The following is a 7,084-nucleotide window of genomic DNA, read 5'->3' as shown; positions in this document are numbered from 1 at the left end:
AGTTTAACAGAATTGCAGCAATTCAAATTAATTGGCTTTCTTCCGAACTTCCTAAAAGTCACTGCCATAATGGTAATATTTTCCAGAGCTTCTGAACAATTGATACTAACTGGATGCACCAAATGCTGCAATGTACAAGAACAAAAAGCGAGGAGGGTCAGCATTGCACAAAATCTTTTGTAGACTAACAGGCACAGAAAAGTAAATTGAAACTGAGGAGCATTTCAAAATCCACAATGCTTTGAGTCACAGGCATTGGATTATGAGTTTGGTTCTGAAGTATGAAACACCACAGAAGCTACAGAAGCACAGACCATCTAAAAAAAGTATCCACTTTTTGTCATCATTATCTTTTTATGATAAATGTTCAGTCTGTTCAAAGGCAGACTCACAGGTTCTCAAGAAAACTAATTACTGATGTGAATAGTAGTGCCTTTGCTGTGAAAAAATCCACATAGCAGGTGTTGATGGAGATAAAAAAGTATGTGTCTAGCTGTTCTCCACATTGAAAGGGAAGTGATAAAACTGTTTTGAATTTCTATTTGTTTTTGTAAAAAACTTACAAATTTTGATAGAAAAATATTTTAAAATTGAAAATAGCTGATAAAGTTCTGCAATTTTAGGTCATCTGTTATCCTATTTTTGGCTGGGACAGAGTTAATTTTCTTTCATGTAACTGGTACAGAGCTGTGTGTTTGATTTAGTGTGAGAGTAATGTTGACAACATAGTGATGTTTTGGTTTTTGCTCAGTAGTGTTTTCTCTAAATCAAGGACTTTTCAGACTCTTATACTCTGACAGCAAGCAGGTGCACAAGAAGCCAGGAAGGAGCATAGCCAGAATAGTTGACTCAAACTAGCCAAGCAGATATTCCATGAAATAAACTGTCATGCTCAGTATATAAATTGAGGGGAGTTAGCTGGGATCTGCCAATTCCTGCTCAGGGTTGGGCTGGGCACAAGCCAGCAGGTATTGAGTAATTGTATCCTCCATCACCTTTTTCCTTGGGTCTTATTCTTCTCTCTCCTTCTCGTTATAATTTATTATTATTATTATATTTCACCTTGTTTGAATTATCAAACTGTTCTCATCTCAACCTGCAGGTTTTACCTTTTTGTAATTCTCCTCCCCATTCCATGTGGGAGGGGAGACTGAGTGGATTGCTGAGTAGTGCTGAGTTGCCAGCAGGGGTTAAGCCACGACAGCTGTACAAATGGTGAATATTGAAGAGTACTTCAATTACATCATCATACTGGGCTCACATTATTTACCCTGGGATGATAACAGAGAGTATGTAAAGATGCACCAGAGACCAGTTTCATTATCATTTGAGCCATGTCAAGGTTAATGTCAATGGATGTTCAAGAACTGTGTTGCTGCAGTCTCTGCCTGGAGCTCCTTTTTCTGGGAATGCTTTCTCCTACATGGCTCAGCTGCTGTTCAAACATGAGGAGCAGAAGAAGCATCTTCGCTGTTAACAGAGAAAGAAAACAGGCTCTTTATAGCCAATGCTTTACCTTGATGTTAAGGTAGCTTAAACTGATAGCTGTTTCTACTACTATTAAAAAATAACCTGAAATAACCTTTTTTTCTCTGAAAGGAGAGAAAAAAAATCTAGAAAAATAGAATTAACTTCTATTACGTAGTGGGATTTAAGACAGGGAACCAAACCCAACATAACATTTAGTTATTGAGAATTTACTTTGTAACAGCTTTGGGATGGAAACCAGTCATTTGACCCTGCATAGCAGTGTGTTTTTCTCGTGAAAATATCAGATATCATACTGTATTTTAATGAGTTTGGAGGTAAAGCACTCTGTGTGTGTGGGTGTGTGGGTGTAGGTAGTTTAAATCACACCATTACTGAACAAATATAGGAAGTAGTATTTGGGATGTTAGTATCCCATGTCCTTCTGAAATACATTCATTTAGGAAATTGCAGAAGCCATAAATAACCCTGTTGAGAATGATGTCTTGAGAGAATGGACTCATCCACATTCACACCATTTTGACTACAAATCAATCCCCAGACACCCCACCTTCCTCTGAAGTCTTAAGAAAATCCCTTTGTAGTCAAGTAAATTATTGCAAAAACTACAATCTGCAAGGCTTTTCAGCACAGTCTTTCTGATGCACAGAAGACTGCCACATATGAAGTACAACAAACCTTACACACATATTTTCTCATCTGAGCAATAACCAAGAGGTGTCTTTACACTTTCAATGATGGAAAGGCAAGAATAAATATTACACTGGATGTCTGACAGCTAGTATTAAAATCAAGGCTAACTGCTGTCCCACAAAACTGGCAGAGTCATTCAGCTTCAACTTAGCTTATTTCTGATTATTCACTTTTTTCTAAGAACATGAAGCTCGTGTAACTTTTTTTTTCATGGTAAAGGCAATCTTTACTTGAACTTTTACTAACATATTTTTCCCAGCATAATGGAAATAAAAATACAAAAAGCTAAAGACATTCATTAGCCTTCCAACAACAGACAGAAGAAAAATTACCCTGTTCTCTGTTTCTCTTTCAGAATAATGACAGCAAGGAGATGCTCAAGATGCACATGTGGGAGAGAAGGTAGAGACTGATGTTAAAACTGTGTGCCTAAATACACCCTATAAAAACCAAATCACGTGAATTACAGTTTATCATCTAAATAAATGTTTGCAATCCTGTCAGACTTCAATATAACCACACTGCCAGGAGTTTCTCTTCCAGGGTGGCTTTTCTTTCTTTACAGGCTTTAAAATTCTACTAAGAGTGAGTTCAATCACTTGGAAAAAAACCCTACCATGTACATGTTATCCAGTGTTGCAACTAGATCTCATCTGTGGTGAAATTCACTGCTGCACTTCTAATTGCATTGGCAATATCTTGCTTTGCATTCCACACTTATTCAGCAGTCACTGCCTTCAGTTTTGTTACCTCTGAGATCTAAGTCTCTTGTCCTTGCAACTTGGCTGAAGTTGAACTCTAGAGCACAGTCTCTTTATTCATTGATGTTGTTGTTCTGCTGTTTAAAAAAAAAAAAAAAAAAAAAAGAGGTACAAGCTGAGGGTTCAATTACAGAGGGCAGTTGCATTGCCCCAGGGGGTGGAGAAACCTACAAACTGTGAATCAGAGTTACAATATGCCTCCTATTTCTCTTCTTCTATAAAGTCATTGATGTATCCCCCTACACCACCCCTATACTTAATTATATACTAAGGCATGTATAATTAATTAATTATACATGCTCTGATACAGCTGCACTGGCCATAACACTGGGAGGGGAAAAACTGAGTCTACCACCTGTGCAAGAGGGGAAATAATAGCTCTATTGAGGCTGTCTTTGACTTCCTTGTTGTACTGTTCCTAGATTAGAACTTTAAAAAAAGAAAAAAGAAAAGGGAAAATGTTAGAAAGTAAGCACTTTTTCTAGAAGCTTATTTTATTTTACTGGGCTTCCAATCAAACTTTTGGTTTGAAAATCATGTGTAGATGTAAAAGTAGTTTGTCTAGCAGGATATACATTTTCTCTCAAGGGATGTCTGACAATCTGTTAACAGAGTGTATAATGGAGAGAGTAGGGGGCAGATCACAGGCCAGATTGTTAGCTGGTATAAAAGAGGTGTTAATGCCATTGACTTTAATGGGGCTACGTCAATATCCACCAGCTTAAGATTCTCTGTATCACAGCCCACAGACCACTTGCGGCTTGCAAGGCCTTTGTGTTCAGTCCACAAAGGGACTTTTTAATTGTGGCTATACTTGACAGAATCATAAAAATGTACTATTATCAGTTTACCCAGCGATTCTCTAGCATTCCTAAGGATTAACCTCTCTCTTTGGAGGCATACAGAGTTGTGAGAAAACCTTCTCAGCTAAATCCAAGTTCAATTCAGAAGTACCATTTGAAACTTTCATTAAACCATTTATATTGTGATAACTTAGTTTGAACACATGCTGTCTCAAGTTATTAGCAAGGAAATTTGGCTGTGAAAATGTCACCTTTGAGTGTATTAAGAAAATATGTTGATTTTTTTTAAAGAAACTTTTTATATGTAATGTATCACCTTATAAATGTAAGAGAAAAAGCAACATAATTAGTGTAAACTTTATAATGCTGTTATCAGACTAATGTCTTATCTGTCAAGGGTGCAGCATGAACAAAATTTTCAAGATTCCTATTTTATATTCTAATTAATTGAAGTTCAGTAAAATATAGAAACTACTTAACAAGGAAATTCTGTGGCATGGAAGTCCTGACATTTGAAAAAAAAGGTGGCCTTGCTCTCCAGATGTCTGTAGGAAAATAAAACTGAATGTCTTTGTGCAACTAGAATTACACTGCGTAGAGTTTGAATTCCTGCCATGTTTGCTTATTCTTCCTAAAGAATAGCATTCACAATATTAAGGACTTAAAAGACACACTAGAGCTCTCCCAAGTTCCCTGCATCAGATTTTCCTCCCCTCCAGATCATGCCTAATAATAAAAACATAAAGGATGATCACTTTATATTAAGTAGTTGTAGGGGTTTTGTGGCAAAAATCCTTTAATGCTTCAAGCTTAATTTTATAGTCTGCCCCAGACTCCTCCACTGAGTAGTAAAAAATCCTTTTTTTTTTTTTTTTTTGCCAAATAAAAGCTATATCTGCATATGTGAAGACTAGAGAACATCTGGGCCACAGAGAAATTATCAAATATTGTGCAAGTTGGCGATATCACAATTGTTTATGTTGGAATAACTTTTCCCCAAGAGGTGGATGCACTTTGGTAGTCAGTGAAACGATCCCCAGATACCCATGACTCCCATTGCTGTTGATATATTCAATATGTACCAAGTTGTGTACACTGAACACACAGATGTCAAAAGTTGACATCAGTGGGGAACAGATAATCCTCTAAAGGCAGAATGAGTCAAGTAATTTTGTTGAATTTTCTCAAAGTTGCACAAAATTCTTGGTCAGTATGGCAAAAAAACCAGGATGACAAAAAATTACTGCTATTAAGAACAGTGTTATCCTAACATAAGAAGTATAAAAAATAAGAAAAGCTTATCACAAGAATGCTAAAGATTCCTGCAATTATATTTTCCTCAAATTTTTGGTTTTCTTTTAAATATTCAATGTTACCTAAATTTACTCTAGAGACTAGAGTCAATTTTAATTTCTCTTCATTTTTTGCCACTAGGGTGCTGATGTCTAATATAACACAGAAAGAATATTTGTTGTTTTTTGGCTTTCTTTAATATGTTGATATTGTAAATAATTAATTTACATAGTTGTATATCATTCAGAAAATTTTCTCAATGCTCAGATCCAGAGAGAAAATTTGGCAGGATAATCCTAAATTTTCTTCCTAGCATTCTTTGTACATGCAGATATTGATATCAGTTGAGCACACTTAAGATGGTCAATAAAATTTACATGCTTTTAAAAGTACCTTGGTCTTCAAGTAAACATTTAAAATCCCTAGAAATAGCTGTCTGTAAACAATGTTATAACAAAATTTCTTCTAATATTGCTGCTTTATGCACACCTTTTTCTTTTTACTCCAGATTTATGCTATAATTTCTTCCCGTTCTAGCAGCAGAAAAAATTAGCTATATTAGTATTTCAAGAATAAACTAACATCAAATAAACAACAAAAAAAAAACTTTTGTACATTATAATACATAAAAATTTGTGCAAAAATTAAGAACTTTACCTTTTCAGTCTGTCACACTTTGCCTGTAGAGGTAAGAGAGTTTTGAATGTTGTCTGGAGCAAAACATGAACATAAATTCTGAGATGTTTTGTTTAAGTTGCTACTGTTTAGTAGCATGCATATATTTCTTTTCTTATTGTCAAAGACAAAAATTGAAACCAAAATCAAGATGAAAACTCAAATAAACTCAGTCAGAATTTTGAGTCGAGTCAAGCAATTCCTAGCACCTAAGATTGGATGCAAACAACTTATTCCACTTGTCATTCGACTTTTCAATGTAAAATAAAGAACCCTCCCATTTCAGTGTTTCCCATTCTATCAAGTTAGATAAAAAAGGGAGTTGACTATAGTAGGTAATGAACTGTGTACTTCTTTATGCAATTAAAGTACTATTAACAGTGCTGAAGACTGTTCCAACTTATGTAGAATATGCAATATAAACCAGAGAAGATCTCTGATATTTTAAGTCCAGGTACATCTATTGAAGTCTTGTATTGCATAAGAGAGTACTTTTAAAGCAAGAAGTAGTAGACTGTAAAAGCTGGCGTGACTTTCCAAAATTTACAACACAAAAAGCTTTCAAGAAAACCCCAAAGAGAGTTGGTGTTTGAAACTTTTTTCCCTTCTGTGGTAAAAACATTCCTAACCATGTTACTTTCTTAGTTGTATCTGGTTTTCATCATATCTCAAATGATGCAATGGAAAGAAGATTCTAAGCACAAATACTGGGCCAATTATTTATACAGCCATACTTGTGCAATAGTGTGTAATTCTCATTTTTCAAAAGTGAATTTTTTAAGAGGCTTTCTACCTCAGTCCAGAAATCCTCATTTCAGTTTCCTTCTTTCAGTTCTTTAGCAATTTGTAGGGTCGGTGTATATATGCAGAAAGACAACATTCCAGAACAAGGCATTTCAAAATGGCCTTTACATTCCTGTTACCCTTTCAACTACTCTGTTCCCTTACTCCTTTACCAAACACATACTTTTTTCTTTTTTTTTTTTTTCTCTTAGGAATTATATTCCCCTTTTTAAATCTTGCTTGCCTTTTGAGCCAGCATCATTTGTTTACATGGAGTCTTCTTTTATCAGAGACTCTGATTTTCCCCTCTGTTTTCTGTGACTTGTGCTTTCTTCCAGTTAATCTGTCTCAACAGCAAATTTGCACTCTCTGAGACAAATAGTGTCTTGATTTAATGTTAACTCTTTTATTAAATACAACACATTTTGCTGTTCATAAATTTTTTCAAGAGGGCCACTAGTAGGTTATAGGCTCTACTGAACACTCTTTATAGGATTTTTTTTACTGCAAATAGTAAACTCATGCCTGGAAGGAAAAAAAAAAACAACATTCTGCTCTGATTCTCTTTCAACCCTTTGTATGTTTAGA

General features: G+C 35.1%; 1 long non-coding RNA gene across 2 annotated transcripts; it reads right to left on the bottom strand.

Annotated features, from left to right (window-relative positions):
• Positions 1-499: 499 nt before the first annotated feature.
• Positions 500-3,152, bottom strand: LOC135449811 (uncharacterized). 2 transcript variants are annotated; one of them, XR_010440856.1, is made up of 3 exons: positions 3,114-3,152; positions 2,798-3,019; positions 500-1,470 (listed from the first exon to the last, which is right to left on the bottom strand). It is a non-coding gene; the product is annotated as an uncharacterized LOC135449811 (long non-coding RNA). The 2 variants fall into 2 exon arrangements; XR_010440866.1 differs by having other exon boundaries at positions 2,932-3,019; positions 3,114-3,149.
• Between the last annotated feature and the right edge of the window lie 3,932 nt (positions 3,153-7,084).

Source organism: Zonotrichia leucophrys, chromosome 1, assembly GCF_028769735.1.
Source record: "Zonotrichia leucophrys gambelii isolate GWCS_2022_RI chromosome 1, RI_Zleu_2.0, whole genome shotgun sequence".
In the NCBI taxonomy this organism is placed as follows: Eukaryota; Metazoa; Chordata; class Aves; order Passeriformes; family Passerellidae; genus Zonotrichia; species Zonotrichia leucophrys.
The sequence above is the reverse complement of the archived record's forward strand: the minus strand, read 5'-3'. Positions and strand labels throughout refer to the sequence as shown.